The sequence below is a fragment of the Perissodus microlepis genome, chromosome 3, assembly GCF_051167445.1.
Source record: "Perissodus microlepis isolate ML-2025 ecotype Zambia chromosome 3, ASM5116744v1, whole genome shotgun sequence".
In the NCBI taxonomy this organism is placed as follows: domain Eukaryota; kingdom Metazoa; phylum Chordata; class Actinopteri; order Cichliformes; family Cichlidae; genus Perissodus; species Perissodus microlepis.
The window spans coordinates 40571902-40590437 of record NC_140463.1 but is presented as its reverse complement, the minus strand read 5'-3'; the positions used below and the strand labels follow the sequence as shown (position 1 = coordinate 40590437).

The window sequence follows — 18536 nt, the reverse complement described above, 5'->3', positions numbered from 1 at the left end:
TATGGTACTACAAGGTCATTAAGATAAGATGGGGCCTGATTATTTAAGACCTCGTATGTGAGGAGCAGGATTTTGAATTCAATTCTGGATTTAACAGGAAGCCAATGAAGGGAAGCCAAAACAGGAGAAATATGCTCTCTCCTTCTAGTCCCTGTCAGTACTCTTGCTGCAGCATTTTGGATTAGCTGAAGGCTTTTCAGTGAGTTTTTTGGACATCCTGATAATAATGAATTACAGTAGTCCAGCCTGGAAGTAATAAATGCATGAACTAGTTTTTCAGCGTCACTCTGAGACAGGATATTTCTAATTTTAGAGATGTTGCGCAAATGGAAGAAAGCAGTCTTACATATTTGTTTAATATGTGCGTTGAAGGACATGTCCTGGTCAAAAATGACTCCAAGGTTCCTCACAGCGTTACTGGAGGCCAAGGTAATGCCATCCAGAGTATGAATCTGGTTAGATACCATATTTCTAAGATTTTCAGGGCCGAGTACAATAACCTCAGTTTTATCTGAATTAAGAAGCAGAAAGTTAGCGGCCATCCAGGTCTTTATGTCTTTAAGACATTCCTGCAGTTTAACTAATTGGTGTGTGTTATCTGGCTTCATGGACAGATAGAGCTGGGTGTCATCTGCATAGCAGTGAAAATGTATGCTATGTCTTCTAATGATGCTGCCTAAGGGAAGCATGTATAATGTAAACAGAATTGGTCCTAGCACTGAACCCTGTGGAACTCCATAATTAACCTCAGTGTGTGAAGAGGACTCTCCATTTACATGCACAAATTGGAGTCTATTAGATAGATATGATACAAACCACTGCAGCACAGTACCTGTAATACCTACAGCATGTTCTAATCGCTCTAATAGGATATTATGGTCGACAGTATCGAACGCTGCACTGAGGTCTAGCAGGACAAGCACAGAGATGAGTCCACTGTCAGAGGCCATAAGAAGATCATTTGTAACCTTCACTAAAGCTGTTTCTGTGCTGTGATGAGCTCTGAAACCTGACTGAAACTCTTCAAATAAACCATTCCTCTGCAGATGATCTGTTAGCTGTTTGACAACTACTCTTTCAAGGATTTTTGATATGAAAGGAAGGTTGGAGATTGGCCTATAATTAGCTAAGACTGCTGGGTCTAGAGATGGCTTTTTGAGTAAAGGTTTAACCACAGCCAGCTTGAAGGCCTGTGGTACATAGCCGACCATTAGAGATAGGTTGATCATATTTAAGATCGAAGAATTAATCAATGGCAGGACTTCTTTGAGCAGTTTTGTAGGAATGGGGTCTAAAAGACACGTTGATGGTTTGGAGGAAGTAATTATTGAAGTTAACTCAGAAAGATCAATTGGAGAAAAAGAGTCTAACTTAACATCAATGGTACTAAGAGTAGCTGTAGATAATATTACATCTGTGGGATGATTACTGGTAATTTTTTCTCTAATGATAAAAATTTTATTTGTGAAGAAGTTCATGAAGTCATTACTAGTTAACGTTAAAGGGATGGTTGGCTCAACAGAGCTCTGACTCTTTGTCAGCCTGGCTACAGTGCTGAAGAGAAACCTGGGGTTGTTCTTATTTTCTTCAATCAGTGATGAATAGTAAGATGTTCTGGCTTTGCGGAGGGCTTTCTTATAAAGCAGCAAACTATTTCTCCAGGCTAAATGATGATCCTCTAAATTTGTGACACGCCATTTCCTCTCCAGATTACGAGTCATCTGCTTTAGGGTACGTGTTTGAGAATTATACCACGGAGTCAGGTACTTCTGATTAGAGACCTTAGTTTTCACTGGAGCTACAGTATCCAGAGTCGTACGTAGTGAGGAGGTGAAATTATTAACAAGATAATCAACCTCTGTTGGGGTAGCGTTCAGATAGCTGCTCTGCTCTGTGTTGGTACAGGGCATTGAAGATGATAACAGTGGGTGGATTATATTCTTAAACTTAGTTACAGCGCTTTCAGAAAGACATCTACTTTGATAAAATCTACTCTCCACCGCTGTGTAATCAATTATTGTAAATGTAAATGTTATCAGGAAATGATCAGACAGGAGAGGGTTTTCAGGAAACACTGTTAAATGTTCAGTTTCTATGCCATATGTTAAAACAAGATCTAGAGTGTGATTAAAGTGGTGGGTGGGTTCTTTTACATTTTGAGAGAAGCCAATTGAGTCTAATAACAGACTAAATGCCATGTTGAGGCTGTCATTTTTAGCATCTACATGGATGTTAAAATCACCCACAATAATTATTTTATTTGAGCTCAGAACTAAATTAGATATAAAGTCTGAGAAATCAGACAGAAACTCTGTGTAAGGCCCAGGTGGACGATAGATGATAACAAGTAAGACTGGTTTCTGAGTTTCACAGCTGGGGTGGACAATGTTAAGCATCAGGCTTTCAAATGAATTAAAAGTCTGTCTTGGTCTTTCATTAATTAATAGGCTGGTGTGAAAAATTGCTGCCACACCGCCCCCTCGGCCTGTGCTTCGAGGTTTCTGGTAGTTAGAATGACTCGGGGGTGTTGATTCATTTAAACTAACATAATCATCCTGCTGCAACCAGGTTTCTGTAAGGCAGAGTAAATCAATTTGTTGATCAATTATTAAGTCATGTACTAACAGAGACTTGGAGGAGAGAGACCTAATATTTAATAATCCACATTTCACTGTTCTACTCTTTGGTTCAGATGTGGATACTGTATTGTTCTTTCTTTTTGATTGTTTATGTTTAAGTTGTTTGTTGCTGGTTTTTAGTTTGTTTTTTGTCTTTTTGGAAGCTGACACAGTCTCTATGGAGATGGTTTTTTGGGGGGGTAGCAGGAGGAGAGAAGCTGCAGAGAGGCGTGTAAGACTGCAACTCTGCTTCCTGGTCCCAACTCTGGATAGTCATATTTTGGGGGGTTTAATAAATTTGTCCATATTTCTAGAAATGAGAGCTGCTCCATCCAAAGTGGGATGGATGCCGTCTCTCCTAACAAGACCAGGTTTCCTCCAGAAGGTTTGCCAATTATCTATGAAGCCCACATCGTTTCTGGGACACCACTCAGACAGCCAGCAATTTAAGGAGAACATGCGGCTAAACATGTCACTCCTGGTCTGATTGGGGAGGGGGCCAGAGAAAACTACAGAGTCCGACATTGTTTTAGCAAAGTTGCACACCGATTCAATATTGATTTTAGTGACCTCCGATTGGCGTAACCGGGTGTCATTACTGCCGACGTGAATTATGATTTTACTGAATTTACGTTTACCCTTAGCCAGCAGTTTTAAATTTCCTTCAATGTCGCCTGCTCTGGCCCCTGGAAGACAATTGACTATGGTTGCCGGTGTCTCTAGCGTCACATGTCTGAGAACAGAATCACCAATTACCAGAGTTTGACCCCCGGCGGGTGTGTCACCGAGTGGGGAAAAACGGTTAGACACATGAACGGGTTGGTGGTGTACCTGGGGCTTCTGTTTAGGACTATGCTTCCTCCTCACCGTGACCCAGCCGCCCTCTTTCCCCAGCTGCTTGGGGTCTGCCGGGGAACAGCTAGCGGGGCCTACGCTATCTTCGGCTGCACCAGCTACAGGGGCCTGGCTAGCTACGGGTGAATGAAGGGTGCGAAGCCGAGTCTCCAATTCAGTAATCCTGGCCTCCAGAGCTGCAAATATGCTACATTTGTTACAGATATCATTACTGCTAAAGGAGGCCGAGGAGTAACTAAACATCTGACACAATGAGCAAGAAAGTGCAGGAGGGACAGGTGAAGTAGCCATGGTGCTAACGAGTCGGCTACGAGCTAAGCTAAGCTAGCGAAACAGTACAGAGACAGTGAGTGAATACTTTGGCTATAAATTAGGTAGTGAGTACACAGAAAGTGTGCTTCGGATGAAGCACGTGAAGATTATACTATGAAAGAAGAATGTATTTAAAAGTTGTTAATTAAATTGCTAAGCAAATAAGCTACTCAGAAACACCACTGTGTTTGAGCAGGAACAGGAAGTGATACTCTACCGCAGAGCGAGCGAACACCAAGTGACAGCGCCACCACGAACGTTACGTTGTGTGTCAGGATACTGTTGACTCCAAATCTCCCGACCACTATGTCGATCTGAGACAGCAAGACTGAGACAAGACCGAGACAAGACCAAGGGATCCGAGACCAAGGTCGTGTCCAAATTCATGGGCTGCATCCTCCTGAGGACCCGGCCTTCGCGGTCTACATGGGCCAGGTCCTCAGAAGGTCGGGTAGGCCGGAAGTAAACGGCTGGGGAAATTGGACGGTCTAGCCTTCTGATTAGCGTCACCGCTGTCTCGGTGGAGTTTAATAAACTCGGCCGTCTGCTCCTTGCTATCTAAAATATAACAGGACACTGGTGTAAATTCTCGACCGTCTCATACTTCTGTTTAATCAGTTTTCTGTTTGACGTTTACTCAGCTGTGTAAAAACCAAGGAGGAACCCACCTGGGTGCTTAATAAAGTTTTATTTTATCTAATCTAATCTAATAACTTTAATCTCAGCCAAACCGATTTACTCACGAACAAACAAAACATTGAAAAAAGTAGCGAAAGTCCGCGGTGATCTGAAAAGTATGTGCGGGGAGTTGTGCTGTTCTCGGCGGCTTCAGTAACCCTCAAGCTCCCAGCTAGCTATCGAGCTGGTGGGTAATAATTATGGGTGCATTTATATAGCGCTTTTCGAGACTCTCAAAGCGCTTTACAATTCCACGATTCGGTCACTCTCACATTTACACACTGGTGGAGGCAAGCTACAGTTGTAGCCACAGCTGCCCTGGGGCAGGCTGACAGAAGCGAGGCTGCGATATCGCGCCATCGGCCCCTCTGGCCATCACCAGTAGGTGAAGTGTCTTGCCCAAAGACACAACGACCGAGACGGTCCAAGCCTGGGCTCAAACCAGCAACCTTCTGATTACAAGACGAGCTGCCAACTCTTCAGCCACGATTGCCCCGGTAACAGACGACTCCGATAACGTCGAAGTACTTTTGCAAATATGCGATATCTTGATAAACCGAGCAGATATTTGACGTTTACACAGCTACATTCTCGCCTGAAAATATGTTAAAAGTTTATTTTGTGACCCAGAAAGATTAGTAAGAGTAATTTTAAAACTTAGTAGCGGCCGCATACACTTACTATGAATTCTGGGATATGGTGGGCCACGAAGGACACACCCGACCCATCCTTCAAATTTGGGGAAAAGGAGGACGCATTTGTCGGCGGCATTCGGAGGAGTCTACGAATTTGGACAGCCTTCGGCGCGTCGCTGTGACGTAATCGGTCTACAAATGCGGCCCATGAATTTGGAGACGACCCAAGGTAAGACCAAGACCATGTAAAAGTGGTCTCGAGACCAAGACCGGTCTAGAGACATCCAACTCTAATATATATGCCTCTTTTTCCAACCTGTCTATTGAGTTAGTGACATTATCATTTGTGATATTTTATACTGAGTTGTTAATCCCATTAGTAGTTTCTTGCCTCAAAGATGCTCGGCGAGTGTGCTCTTCCTAGAGCTTGACAGATGTGTCCCTATCAGCGTGGCAGGATGTTTAATGCAAGAACACGTATGTTGTGATCCTTTTTTCTCCAAAGTTGGATGTTTGCATCTGGGAGTGACATCATATCTAAATTTAACCATGTTTCAGAAGTTATAAAAATAAAAAACAGCAACATTTTGCTCCTTTGCAGGGCAGAGCCATTCAGCTATCGCTAAAAACATCTGAATTACAATCCAGTGCTGATTTTTAGACCTTAAAATGCCATTGCAGCATGTACAACAGCAGAGACTGGTTGGGTCACTGTTAATGCCTCTGTTGTATATTAGTGAATTATCTGGAAAGTGACGAGGGCACCATACACTTATCAGCCACTTCATAACTTAGAATTTACCAGTACCAGGTTGTTCATCTTTTCTTTGTTTTAATTCTTCACCTTCAACAAGGTGCTGGAAACATGCCTGAAAGATTTTGGCTCATATTGACATGATAGCATCACACAGTTGCTGCAGATTTGGCAGCTGCAATCATGATACAAATCTCTCGCTCCACCACATCCCAGATTTGCTCGATTGGATTGAGATCTGCTGACTATGGAGGCCGTTTGAGTACAGTGAATTCACTGTAGAAAGCAGTTTCAGACTGAGTTTTGTGAAATAGTGGATCGAGCAGCAGTTTCTTAAAATACTCAGATGAGCCCCTCTGGCACCAACAACCATACCATATTCAAAATCAACATCTTCTTTCCCATTCTGATACTCAGTTTGAGCTTCAGCAGGTTTTCTTGAGCATGTCTACCTGCACTAAGCTGCTGCCAAGCTCTTCTGTTCACATTAAAAAGCGATGAGGTTGGAGACGCTGGGGACCAAACCCAGGCCCTCATACATGCAAAGGAGGCGCTCTACCACTGAGCTACATCCCCAACTCCACATAGACTCAATGTCTCTTTATCCTGAGCTTCACTTTTTAGCTTACAGAAACGTTGCAAAAGCGTTTGACAAGCTATTTTCCAGTGGCCACGATACTCACTTGTGCAGTAACTGGCCTAAATTTTTTCAGGCACACTTGTCTGTGTTCACCACGCTAGTTACCACCAAGTTGGCAGCACTGAGAGGCACTGTGCTTTCAGCGAAGAAGGTGAAGTGTGGAGCTGAAAATTGTTTTGAAAGATACTAGATAAACACTGACACAAGCACTCCTCCTTCACCTCCACTCTACACTTTTTATTGGATGCCACAGTCGTAGTAAATTAGCACATAGCAGGGAATAGCTGTGTTTTAACCATAAAAGCAGTATTTTATTTTTGTAGCCTGTTTTTTGAACTTTTTGAAGTTTTAACCTCCACATTTATTTCTCAGCTAAGAAGTGTGGCTGATGAATGCTCTATATAAAGGTAATGCATTCACACAAATATTGTGTAGCTGTTTTGTTTATGTGACTGAACACAACTTTTGTGTTGCTTTTACACTAGTCGTTTAAATCGGCATACCAAACTGTGCTTGTGCATGTGTCAGATTTTAACATCTTTTCTCATTTACAATTTGCCTGATAATAGAGTTCAGTCTTATGAAAATCCATATGACGCAGGCTTCTTGAGCTTCTCTGAAAATCCCTTTCAAATGGCTGACAAAATGCGTTTCCTTATCGTCATATTTTGACAAAATACTCATTCAAACAGTTCTAGTCTTTTGCACTTCACTTCTGAGCTTTGTCAGGGCATTTATCTTATTCAAATATAGAATTTTCAAATGCTTCTCGAAGTGACAAAACAACCATTTTACCCACATTTAGTCCCAAAATCCAGCTTTCAAGTGACAGCCTTTATTCAACTAAACACCATCCACAGTGTGTTTGTTATGGATTATGGAGGTTGTGTATTATCCCACCATTGATCTATCCTCCATCCCTCCATACATTAGTCTCACATCAATAAGCCTCTTTATTGCTTCGCTGCTGTAGCTTGGAGGAAAACCTATTTTCTCACACAGACTCCCAGGCCTGCACCCAGGTTCAGCAAGGAGCACATAACCCTATCACTTTAAAGTATATAGTTATGGTGTCAGTGAGGGAAAAAATGTCAAAATTGTATAAATTAACATTATTTTATGAGTTTTTACAACCTTTATTCCTGATTATAACTGTTCAGATGCTTCAGAATTTTAACCATTTACTTATTAGTTTTTATTATGCTGTTAATGTTTTTTGTTGTTTTTGTTATTTTCATTTTTTAATGAAAAAAAAACAGAAATGCATTATTTTATGTATATCAAGTATTACAGAGAAATATATACAGGGAGTGCAGAATTATTAGGCAAGTTGTATTTTTGAGGAATAATTTTATTATTGAACAACAACCATGTTCTCAATGAACCCACAAAACTCATTAATATCAAAGCTGAATGTTTTTGGAAGTAGTTTTTAGTTTGTTTTTAGTTTTAGCTATTTTAGGGGGATATCTGTGTGTGCAGGTGACTATTACTGTGCATAATTATTAGGCAACTTAACAAAAAACAAATATATACCCATTTCAATTATTTATTTTTACCAGTGAAACCAATATAACATCTCCACATTCACAAATATACATTTCTGACATTCAAAAACAAAACAAAAACAAATCAGCGACCAATATAGCCACCTTTCTTTGCAAGGACACTCAAAAGCCTGCCATCCATGGATTCTGTCAGTGTTTTGATCTGTTCACCATCAACATTGCGTGCAGCAGCAACCACAGCCTCCCAGACACTGTTCAGAGAGGTGTACTGTTTTCCCTCCTTGTAAATCTCACATTTGATGATGGACCACAGGTTCTCAATGGGGTTCAGATCAGGTGAACAAGGAGGCCATGTCATTAGTTTTTCTTCTTTTATACCCTTTCTTGCCAGCCACGCTGTGGAGTACTCATTTCATCAGTCCATAAAACCTTAGAAAAATCAGTCTTGAGATATTTCTTGGCCCAGTCTTGACGTTTCAGCTTGTGTGTCTTGTTCAGTGGTGGTCGTCTTTCAGCCTTTCTTACCTTGGCCATGTCTCTGAGTATTGCACACCTTGTGCTTTTGGGCACTCCAGTGATGTTGCAGCTCTGAAATATGGCCAAACTGGTGGCAAGTGGCATCTTGGCAGCTGCACGCTTGACTTTTCTCAGTTCATGGGCAGTTATTTGGCGCCTTGGTTTTTCCATATGCTTCTTGCGACCCTGTTGACTATTTTGAATGAAACGCTTGATTGTTCAATGATCACGCTTCAGAAGCTTTGCAATTTTGAGACTGCTGCATCCCTCTGCAAGATATCTCACTATTTTTGACTTTTCTGAGTCTGTCAAGTCCTTCTTTTGACCCATTTTGCCAAAGGAAAGGAATTTGCCTAATAATTATGCACACCTGATATACGGTGTTGATGTCATTAGACCACACCCCTTCTCATTACAGAGATGCACATCACCTAATATGCTTAATTGGTAGTTGGCTTTCGAGCCTATACAGCTTGGAGTAAGACAACATGCATGAAGAGGATGGTGTGGACAAAATACTCATTTGCCTAATAATTCTGCACTCCCTGTACATATATATAAAAAAAACCATCACCCTGGTAAAGAATGCCCAGCAGCAGCTGCACTTCCTCCGTGTCCTGAGGAAGAACAATTTGGACCAGACGCTGCTCCTCAGTGGAGAGCGTGCTCTCCTACTTCCTGGTTGTTTGGTTTGCAGGGGCCACAACTGAGAACAGGAAGGCTGTGCAGAGGGTAATTGACACCACCCAAAAAAGCATGGGCTGCCCTCTGCCACACCTGAAGGTCATTGCCAGATCCTCCTGTCTCAGAAAAAACACACACAAGGGGCAAAAACAGGTGACCCCTTGCACCCCACCCACCACCTCTTTCACCCACTGCCCTTAGGTCAGTCAGGTCCCACACCTCCAGACTCACTAACAGCTTCTTTCCCTGGGCCATTCAGACTGTTAACAAACACTAGCACCCCAAACTGCATCCAGGATAGAAACAAACTGGATGCTGCTAACACAACTTTGGTTCTTTGCAAGTATCTGCCAAGACAGCGTGCTAATGCTAAGCTAGCCAAGAACCCAGAGTAAAAGCCGACCTTCAACAGGTAACAAGCAGATGAGCAGTAAGTCTGCAGCCTCCCTACCTGTTCACGTTTCAAAAGCAGAATCACTGTGGCGATCACTTTTTTGTGCTTGTTTTTTTTTTATCTTTGCTTTGTGCGGTCAGCTTTGTATTCTACTAGGAGAAAGATCTTAGATTTGTGTGCTCATTAGGGATTTGTGTTGGTGTATGGGCTTGTAGCCTCAGGTTTTATAGTGTTAAATGGTGATAATGAGACTGTGTTTCAGCTATTTTAAAGAGTAACATGAAAGTAATACATCGAGTAGTATAACAAATTACTTTTTCCCGGGAGTAATTAAGAAACATACTACATTACAAGTAATGTGTACCATGTGTAACATATGTAATAATGACTTTTGAGTGAAGACTGATCACAACTAAGGGAGGAAATAATAATTTATTATTTGTAATTTATTTATTGCTGCTTAGCAAAGGTGGTGACTCACAACGGAGCCAATGAGAACCCAATGACAATCGATAAGGAATCGAATCAATGAGTGATATCGATAATGGAATCAAAATCGCTAAATTCTTATCAATTCCTATCCCTAGATATAACAGTGGTGACAATAAGATTCAAAATTGATACTATATTATTATTTTTGTGGGGGGTTCACTTAAAAAAAATCAAACTCAGGATGTGAGAAGACAAAATGTCTTTGACATAAAAGCTGCCATAACAAAAGCAAGACGAAGGGGATGTAGCTCAGTGGTAGAGCGCATGCTTCGCATGTATGAGGCCCTGTGTTCAATCCCCAGCATCTCCAACTTTTCAATCCTTTAATCAGCTTTAGACTGTCAAAATATATATAATTTTCATATTCACCGGGGTTAAAGTAATACAACATGAATTGTCATCATAACTACCAAATATAAGTTGATTCTCTTATAGTATGACCTGAGGCTGAGGTCTAATAAATTACAATAATTTGTGAGACCCAAATGTTAAGGCAGTCACTACCTAAGTACCTTTTAACAACAGTTCTTTTTAATAAAATGCAGAATTAAGAAACAGAGAACACCAACTTCATTAGCATGTCGTGCCAATCAGTATACTGTGTTGGTCCTATATTACTACAAAGCAGGCCTGATCCCATAATATTATCCTGCTGTTTAGCCTTTGGTTGCTTGTGAGATGGTCATACAAGAGGTTAAACTGTCTTTTATTCTTTGGACTACAAATGACTAGTCTGGATGTCCAGTAACTGAAGATGAACAGGTGATACTTATTTTGTATTTTTGACTGTTCTTCTAAAAGTCCTGGCTCAAAGTCTCCGCTCTAATTGATCCAAAAGGTGTTCTATATGGTTGAGGTAAGGACTCTGTGCAGGCCAGTCGAGTTTTTCCACACCAGATTTGTTCATCCATCTCTTTATGGGCCTTGCTTTATGCATTTGGTGTGCAGTTGAGTTGGAATAGGAACGAGCCATCCCCAAACTCTTCCCACTAATCTGGGAGCATGAAATTGTCCAAAACATCTTGGTATGCTTAAACATTAAGAGTTCTTTTCACTGGAACAAAGGGGCTGAGTCCAGCTCCTAACAAGCAACCCAAAACCATAATCCCACAAAAGCAACCGCCAAACCCAGAATCGTCTATCCGATTGCCAGATGAAGAAGCGTGATTCATCACTTCAAAGAACACATCTCCACTGCTCTAGAGTCCAGTAGCTTTTATCACTGGATCAAACACTTTGCAATGAACGTGGTGATGTAAGGCTTGGATGCAGCTGCTTGGCCATGGAAACACATTCCATGAAGCTCTCTATGCACTGTTCTTGAGCTAATCTGAAGGCCATGTGAAATTTGGACATCTGTAGTAATTGACTCTGGGGTCAAAGGAGCTTGCAAAGAAAAGCGTCTGGACTTCTTTAATTTGCTTGAAGACGTTTCACCTCTCATCCGAGAAGCTTCTTCAGTTCTAAGGTCAAATGGTGGGGAGTCCCAGATATAAACCTAGTGGGAGTATCCCCCCACAGAGGGACAAAAGGACCCCCTGATGATCCTCTAATCGCCTGAGCCAAGGTGTGAAACTGGGTGTGGGTCCCAATCAGCCAGGGTTTCGGGTGAGCTCTTTGTGAAACCTGGCCCCACCTTATCAAGCAAATTCCTGAGGTCGGATGGCCCAGGATGTGAGTGGGCATTAAGGCATCTGGGGAGGGAACTCAAAACTGGATTATAGACGGCAGACAGTTGGTGTCGTAACCACCGCCTATGTTCAAAGATGGTCGCTCACAGTGGACATAGATGGCTTCTTTCACTCCTCTTTCAAACCATCTGTCATCTCTGTCCAAAATGTGAACATTGGCATCCTCGAAAGAGTGACCTTTGTCCTTTAGATGCAGATGGACTGCTGAGTCTTGTCCTGTGGAGGTGGCTCTTCTATGTTGTGCCATGCGCTTGTGAAGTGGCTGTTTGGTCTCTCCAATGTAGAGGTCTGGGCATTCCTCGCTGCACTGTACAGCGACCTATGCGCACTATGCACCTCAGGTGGCCTACCATCTTGTGGCACTTTGTTAAAATACCATTAACTGACTATGGAATATTCATAACAAGGAAATTTTACAGCTGGACTAGTGGCATCCTTCCATAGTACCACCCTGGAATTAACTGAGCTCCTGAGAAGGACCCGGTCTTTGACAAACCTTTGTAGAAGCAGTCTTCTGGAACAAACGACTGTATACCCACATAGTTTTCATGACTGTCTACTGTGCAGTGATGCAAGAGACAAATTCTTCTCAATAAATCATTTTCATGTCATTCTCAAAAAGACTATTAGTACGACCATTACCAACTCACCACTGAGGAGCAGAAAATCATTAAGAAAATGGTCACTAATATTTTTTTTATCATTAGCCCTGGTATTGTTATGTTAGGTGATAACCTTAACCCTAACCTTTTTTCTAACCCAAGGCAATCATAATATGTAATTTTTGTTTTTGCTCTCCCATGTCTTGACAGTCACGGATCAGAGAAAAGAAAAATCATTCTGACTGACGCACATTAAAAATATATTTTTTTGCCTTTCTCTAAAATGTAAGAAAACCATTTCACACCAGACTTTTCTATCTCCCTGTTAGTACAGGGAGTCTTGAGTTGTAGCGATAAAAAGCCGGTTACATGGCTGGGGATTTTCTTCACCTTGTCAAATCATCACATAAATACATGTCATTTTACATCTATAGTGTTGACAGCTTACTGATCATAAGCAAAATAAATTAGACTTTGTTTCAATGTTTGAATTTCCTATAGTTCCTTCTTAAAAACACTAATATGACTATTACTAATGTATATGTTCGATTATAGTAATGAAAATTATTACTAAATTAAAACAATTCATTTAAAAAGCATTAAGTGAAATAGATTGGTCTCTTTGTGCTTTTGTGTTTTGGGGTTGTTGGGTTTTTTTTCCTAAGACCTCAGAGCTGAAGGTAGAAGCAGTCTAAAAGCAGTCTCATATCTTGGGCAAATAGCTCTTTCAAACTGACACCCTGTCAGCGATTCTGGGATCCATCTCTCAATAGAAAAGGATTATAGCCCATTATATCTCCCCTAATCCTCTCTCTCTCTTTCTTACCATCTCTCACTCCCCTGTCCTTTTCATATCTTTCTCACTGTTCACAAACCACAGTGCTACAGCTCAGTCTTTTCCCCTCCAGATTTTTGTTTTCTTTTGCTGTCTGTCCAGTTTGTACAAGTGATAAGAAGCTTTTATGGGGGACAGATGACAGTTCTTGTTTTTAGGCCTAAAGGAACACAGAACTGTGTGCGTTTGTAATTCTGTTTATATGTCTCCGTTTTTGCAGGTTGTGTTGTTGCTTTTTTTATTTTTATATTTGCTTATGAATCATCATACACTTTTGTGTGTCCTATGTGCAAATATGTCTAAATGACTCATGAGTCTTTCTTTGAACCTTTCTCCAGTCTGTGTGTGTGTGTATGTGTGCACATATTTATATATATTACAAGCATGTGTGGTCCTTCCCAGTGTTAATTTTCACTTTTCTTTTAATCATACCCTTCTGCCTTGCTCTGTCAAAGCGTAACAGAAAGATGATAGGACTTTTTGCCTCATTTCTTCTCTTCTTTCTCCAACTACCTAATTACTTTCTCCTCCTTACCACCTCCCTTTTCCTCTTTCCCGTTCTTTTTTGGAGGAGAAAGTTTTGTCTCTAACTGTTGCCCCTCCCTCATACTTCTTGCTTTCTGTGAAATGGGATACTTCTGTGAAGTATTCCATTTCTTCTTTCTTTTTATCTTCTTTCACTTTATCTCTCTTGTATTACCATAGATTTACGGTGTATTAACCTAGATTTATTGTGCCTCTCTGCCTTAACCATCTGTGATTTTTCAAAAAGTGGGTCTGCTTAGATTAAAACTAAACTCCTTTCAGCAAAACGCTACTTTCAGTCTATAACTGTGGAAGATAAGCTGCAAGGGAATTCTGCACTTTGTGCATGACAGGATGAAATGATCAGCATATTAATGCTACAAAAAGAGAAGTATGGCAGCATGTATACAGTCAAGGAATCCTGTCCGCAGTCTATACATTCTGCATCAGATTACAATTATATAATGTCCTTGTACTTGACCATTTTCAGAGGAATGTTTTTTTAAATTTCTAAGCCACTTAACACTGCTATAAATCATTCAAACATAAAAAAAAGAGACCTAACTCCAGGGATCTACATAAAACAGACAACTTAGCAAAGAACCAATTTTAAATTTTATCTTTAGGCACTTTGTTACTAGTAGTCGGTTGCAAAAGCATATCATTTTTTCCCATTTTGTTAGTTGCAGCTATGAAAAATACTAAAGAAAACACAGTTTGACAGCAATAAAAGAATATTTTTTGCGCCAACGAGGTAATTCCCAACGAGTTATTAGCTGAAAGTCACATATCTCAGCATGGTGTGTCCTTAAAAAAACTGAAGAAAGTAAACAAGTGGAGGACAAAAGAAGTGGCAAGCCTAAAACAAACTATCTACAGCAATTTTACAGAAAGTAATGTTCAAAAAATAGAAAGACTTCAGATACCTTAATGTTAGGGACTTCATTACTAAAAAAAATGCTTTTAACTCTATTGGCACGTTAGCAGTAGCAGAGCAATTCGCTTCTCCTTGTCCCAACCAAGCCACGACTTCGTCTTCTATTTACACATACAAGCCAGTGGATACTCTTTCAATGATGAGGATGTACACATCCTGGACAAGGAAGGAATGCTGGTTTGAGCGGTCCCACTCGTGGGACTAATAAAGGTATATCTTATCTTATCTTATCTTGAGTCAAGGGGAAAGACCATCTCTGAATCGAGGAGGGGGCCTAAGGGTACATCTAAGGGTACATCTTTCACCATCTTACAATGCTGTGCTTACAGCTTTTCTCTAACTATCTGTGAATGGTACTCACGGCCATTGATTAATTTCTCACAATAAAAGGCACCAGATGAATCATCAACTTTCGTACTGAAGTGTAAGACTTCAATCGAAACCTACATACACTGTGTTTGGTCATGCCAAAAATAATTAATCCGATTGGATAGATATTTTGCAGGATATGGAAAGAATACTTGAAAGTGGACACTGTATCTCTGCTGTTGGGACATCCGAGTCGGGATAATATTACTGATGGCATCTTTAATAGACTTTACGATATCTCTGCATATGCTATAAGGAAAACATTTTTCTATCTTGGATAAATGACAAACCCCCAGCAAAACAATCTTGTACATAATTCTTATGGAATACTTTCCTATTGAATATCTGACCTGCCTGCTCCATTCCTCAAGGGAACTGTTTAGAAGAATTTGGGTTCCATATCTTCATTTCACGAACTGTGGTGGGTGTTCTGTATTGTGTAATCACATTAACTGTTACAGTGCCTGGAGTATGTGCTGTATGCCTTGTTATCGTTGTGGCTGCCACTTCGGATAAGAAATGCTCTTTTTGTTTAGAAGTGTTTTCCTTCTCCTTATTTGCCTCCTTCAGAACACTTAAGCCATTTCCACACCCCACACAGTTGCACTTGGATCAGCACACATCCCACAAATCCATTTCGAGTCACAAGAATAATAACTGTGAAAATTTTTGTCCCTTGAGAGGAGGATTATAATCCACTGGCCCACAGTCAAGAATTATAAAAAGAGTAAGGCAAGACTTCATCCTCAGGGCTCACAATGAGTCATATTTCTTGTATTACATTACAATGATAATATGAAACTTCATCGATCCCCAGAGGCGACTACTCCCCTCAGTTGGCTTCCTCTGTACAAGAAGTTAATACTAACATAAAAGAAACCTGTGAGCTTTTCCATCGATGCCTTAGCAAAATCGATGCTTGGAGATGTTTTGCCAGAAATGATGCTTGGAGATGAGGCTATGTTAACTCTGGTCATTTGGAGTTGTGAAGAATGTTGTCCCTTCATCCTGATGCTATATGTTAGGTCACATGAAGGAGTTCTAGTTGGGCAGGTAGCCAGAATTATTTTTTTTTAATGAAAACATAATTTGGTATTCCGTCACTGACAGACGCTAGGGCACTGTTATCATTTTGTCATTATGTATAAAGGTGGTTAGGAAGTTGACTAGGGGTCTAAACATCATTCAGAAAGCTTCAGATGTTCTCTGCAGAGCAGCAAAGTTAGTATCTCAATGTTAATGAAACCTTAGGCTACAGTCCCATACACTGGCTGGCACAAATCCGTATCCTAATGAAGGAAAACATACAGTCTTTCTTTTAGTGTTTAACTTTGAAAAAAAGTAATATTCATTTTCTATTTCTCAAAAGTTGTAGGCTGCGACACCATTACTGGGTTGTACTGTAATTGTACTTATTCAAGAGGTCGAAAGTTGGAAATTTCCAACTGGAAGCTCCCAATGAGAAATGTATAGCCCACTTGTAAAGAGCAGACCAATATAAAACAATCCAAGATGGCGGAACTGAATGTAAACACTAGTAAAACTTCACATCTGTACTGCCACTGTTGTGTATTTTTGACTCATTAAAAAGCCTTGATAAATTAATACTACTGGAACTCTGGTCCTACACTGTAAATGTCCAGATCAACAAAATGTAAGATTTACTTGTGGTAGCTTGTTTAATCCAGCTATGTAGGGCCTACCCTTGCCTTAATAATGATCGATTTCTTGTTCCTCACCTTCCATTTACCCATCCAGATGGAAAATACATGTAGCTGCTTTTGAAAACTGGATAGTTTCAGGATATTTCTAATTTTAGAGATGTTGCACATATGGAAGAACGCAGTCTTACATATTTGTTTAATATGTGTGTTGAAGGACATGTCCTGGTCAAAAATGACTACAAGGTTCCTCACAGTGTTACTGGAGGCCAAGGTAATGCCATCCAGAGTAAGAATCTGGTTAGATACCATATTTCTAAGATTTTCAGGGCCGAGTACAATAACCTCAGTTTTGTCTGAATTAAGAAGCAGAAAGTTAGCGGCCATCCAGGTCTTTATGTCTTTAAGACATTCCTGCAGTTTAAGTAATTGGTGTGTGTTACCTGGCTTCATGGACAGATAGAGCTGGGTGTCATCTGTATAGCAGTGAAAATGTATGCTATGTCTTCTAATGATACTTCCTAGGAGAAGCATGTATAATGTAAACAGAATTAACCTTAGTGTGTGAAGAGGACTCTCCATTTACATGCACAAATTGGAGTCTATTAGATAGATATGATACAAACCACTGCAGTGCAGTACCTGTAATACCTACAGCATGTTCTAATCGCTCTAATAGGATATTATGGTCGACAGTATCGAACGCTGCACTGAGGTCTAGCAGGACAAGCACAGAGATGAGTCCACTGTCAGAGGCCATAAGAAGATCATTTGTAACCTTCACTAAAGCTGTTTCTGTGCTGTGATGAGCTCTGAAACCTGACTGAAAGTCTTCAAATAAGCCATTCCTCTGCAGATGATCAGTTAGCTGTTTGACAACTACTCTTTCAAGGATGTTTGATATGAAAGGAAGGTTGGAGATTGGCCTATAATTAGCTAAGACTGCTGGGTCTAGAGATGCTTTTTGAGTAAAGGTTTAACTACAGCCAGCTTGAAGGCCTGTGGTACATAGCCGATTATTAGAGAAAGGTTGATCATATTTAAGATTGAAGCATTAATTAATGGCAGGACTTCTTTGAGCAGTTTTGTAGGAATGGGGTCTGAAAGACACGTTGATGAGTTACAGATACAACTCCACTTGAGGCATACAAACCACGCCACTCAGTTCTATTTAATGCTGCACTACAGAGTCAGATGTGAGAGTCTGGTATAAATTTATTTTTTCCAGCAAAGCACCTCAACAAGGAAACTGAACAGTGAAGGTATTTCTGATCGGGTCACTTCTTGAACCTCATACAGCTCACTCCAACTCAACTCTGAGGTGTTAATAAACACCATTTCTACACTTTTGTGTAGTTGGCTCTGTGTAAAAACAACTTTCCACCAAACCGTTTCCTTCTCAGCTACTATTTCAACATACCTGCAGTCTTTCACCCGAGGGTCTTTTCTCCCTCACAAACTTTTTTCTTCAGTTTCTCCCCGTCTCTCCCATTCAGTTCATTTTCCATCATAGTCAGCTAGTTCAGTTTAGTGCATTGTGGCTAAATGTGCACAGAGGTCCTCCAAAGGAAACCCCACCCAGACCTCCTGAGAGACACACACACTGTAGCCATCGCAAAGCTTTCACCAAGAGAGAAAGCACATGCTTAGATAATTGTGTCTTAAAATGCGTACAGAAGGAAGAAGGAGAGAGAAACCTTTTTTTTATTGTCTGAAAATCAGAATCCGTATTTTTCATTTCACTACACACAGACATCGGCAAGGTCAGGCGGTTCACACCACTGTATTAGCAGAGCAGCAGGTGGCCTCACAGATGGAGACTGGTATCAC

At 40.6% G+C, this 18536-nt stretch overlaps 1 protein-coding gene and 1 non-coding gene across 2 annotated transcripts in view; both read left to right on the top strand.

Moving 5' to 3' along the window:
- The window catches only part of m1ap (meiosis 1 associated protein), a 66401-nt gene that overhangs the window by 25801 nt on the left and 22064 nt on the right, over positions 1–18536 (top strand). The gene's annotated exons all lie outside the window — the stretch shown is intronic.
- Positions 10325–10396, top strand: trnaa-cgc (transfer RNA alanine (anticodon CGC)). Its single transcript has one exon. It is a non-coding gene; the product is annotated as a tRNA-Ala (tRNA).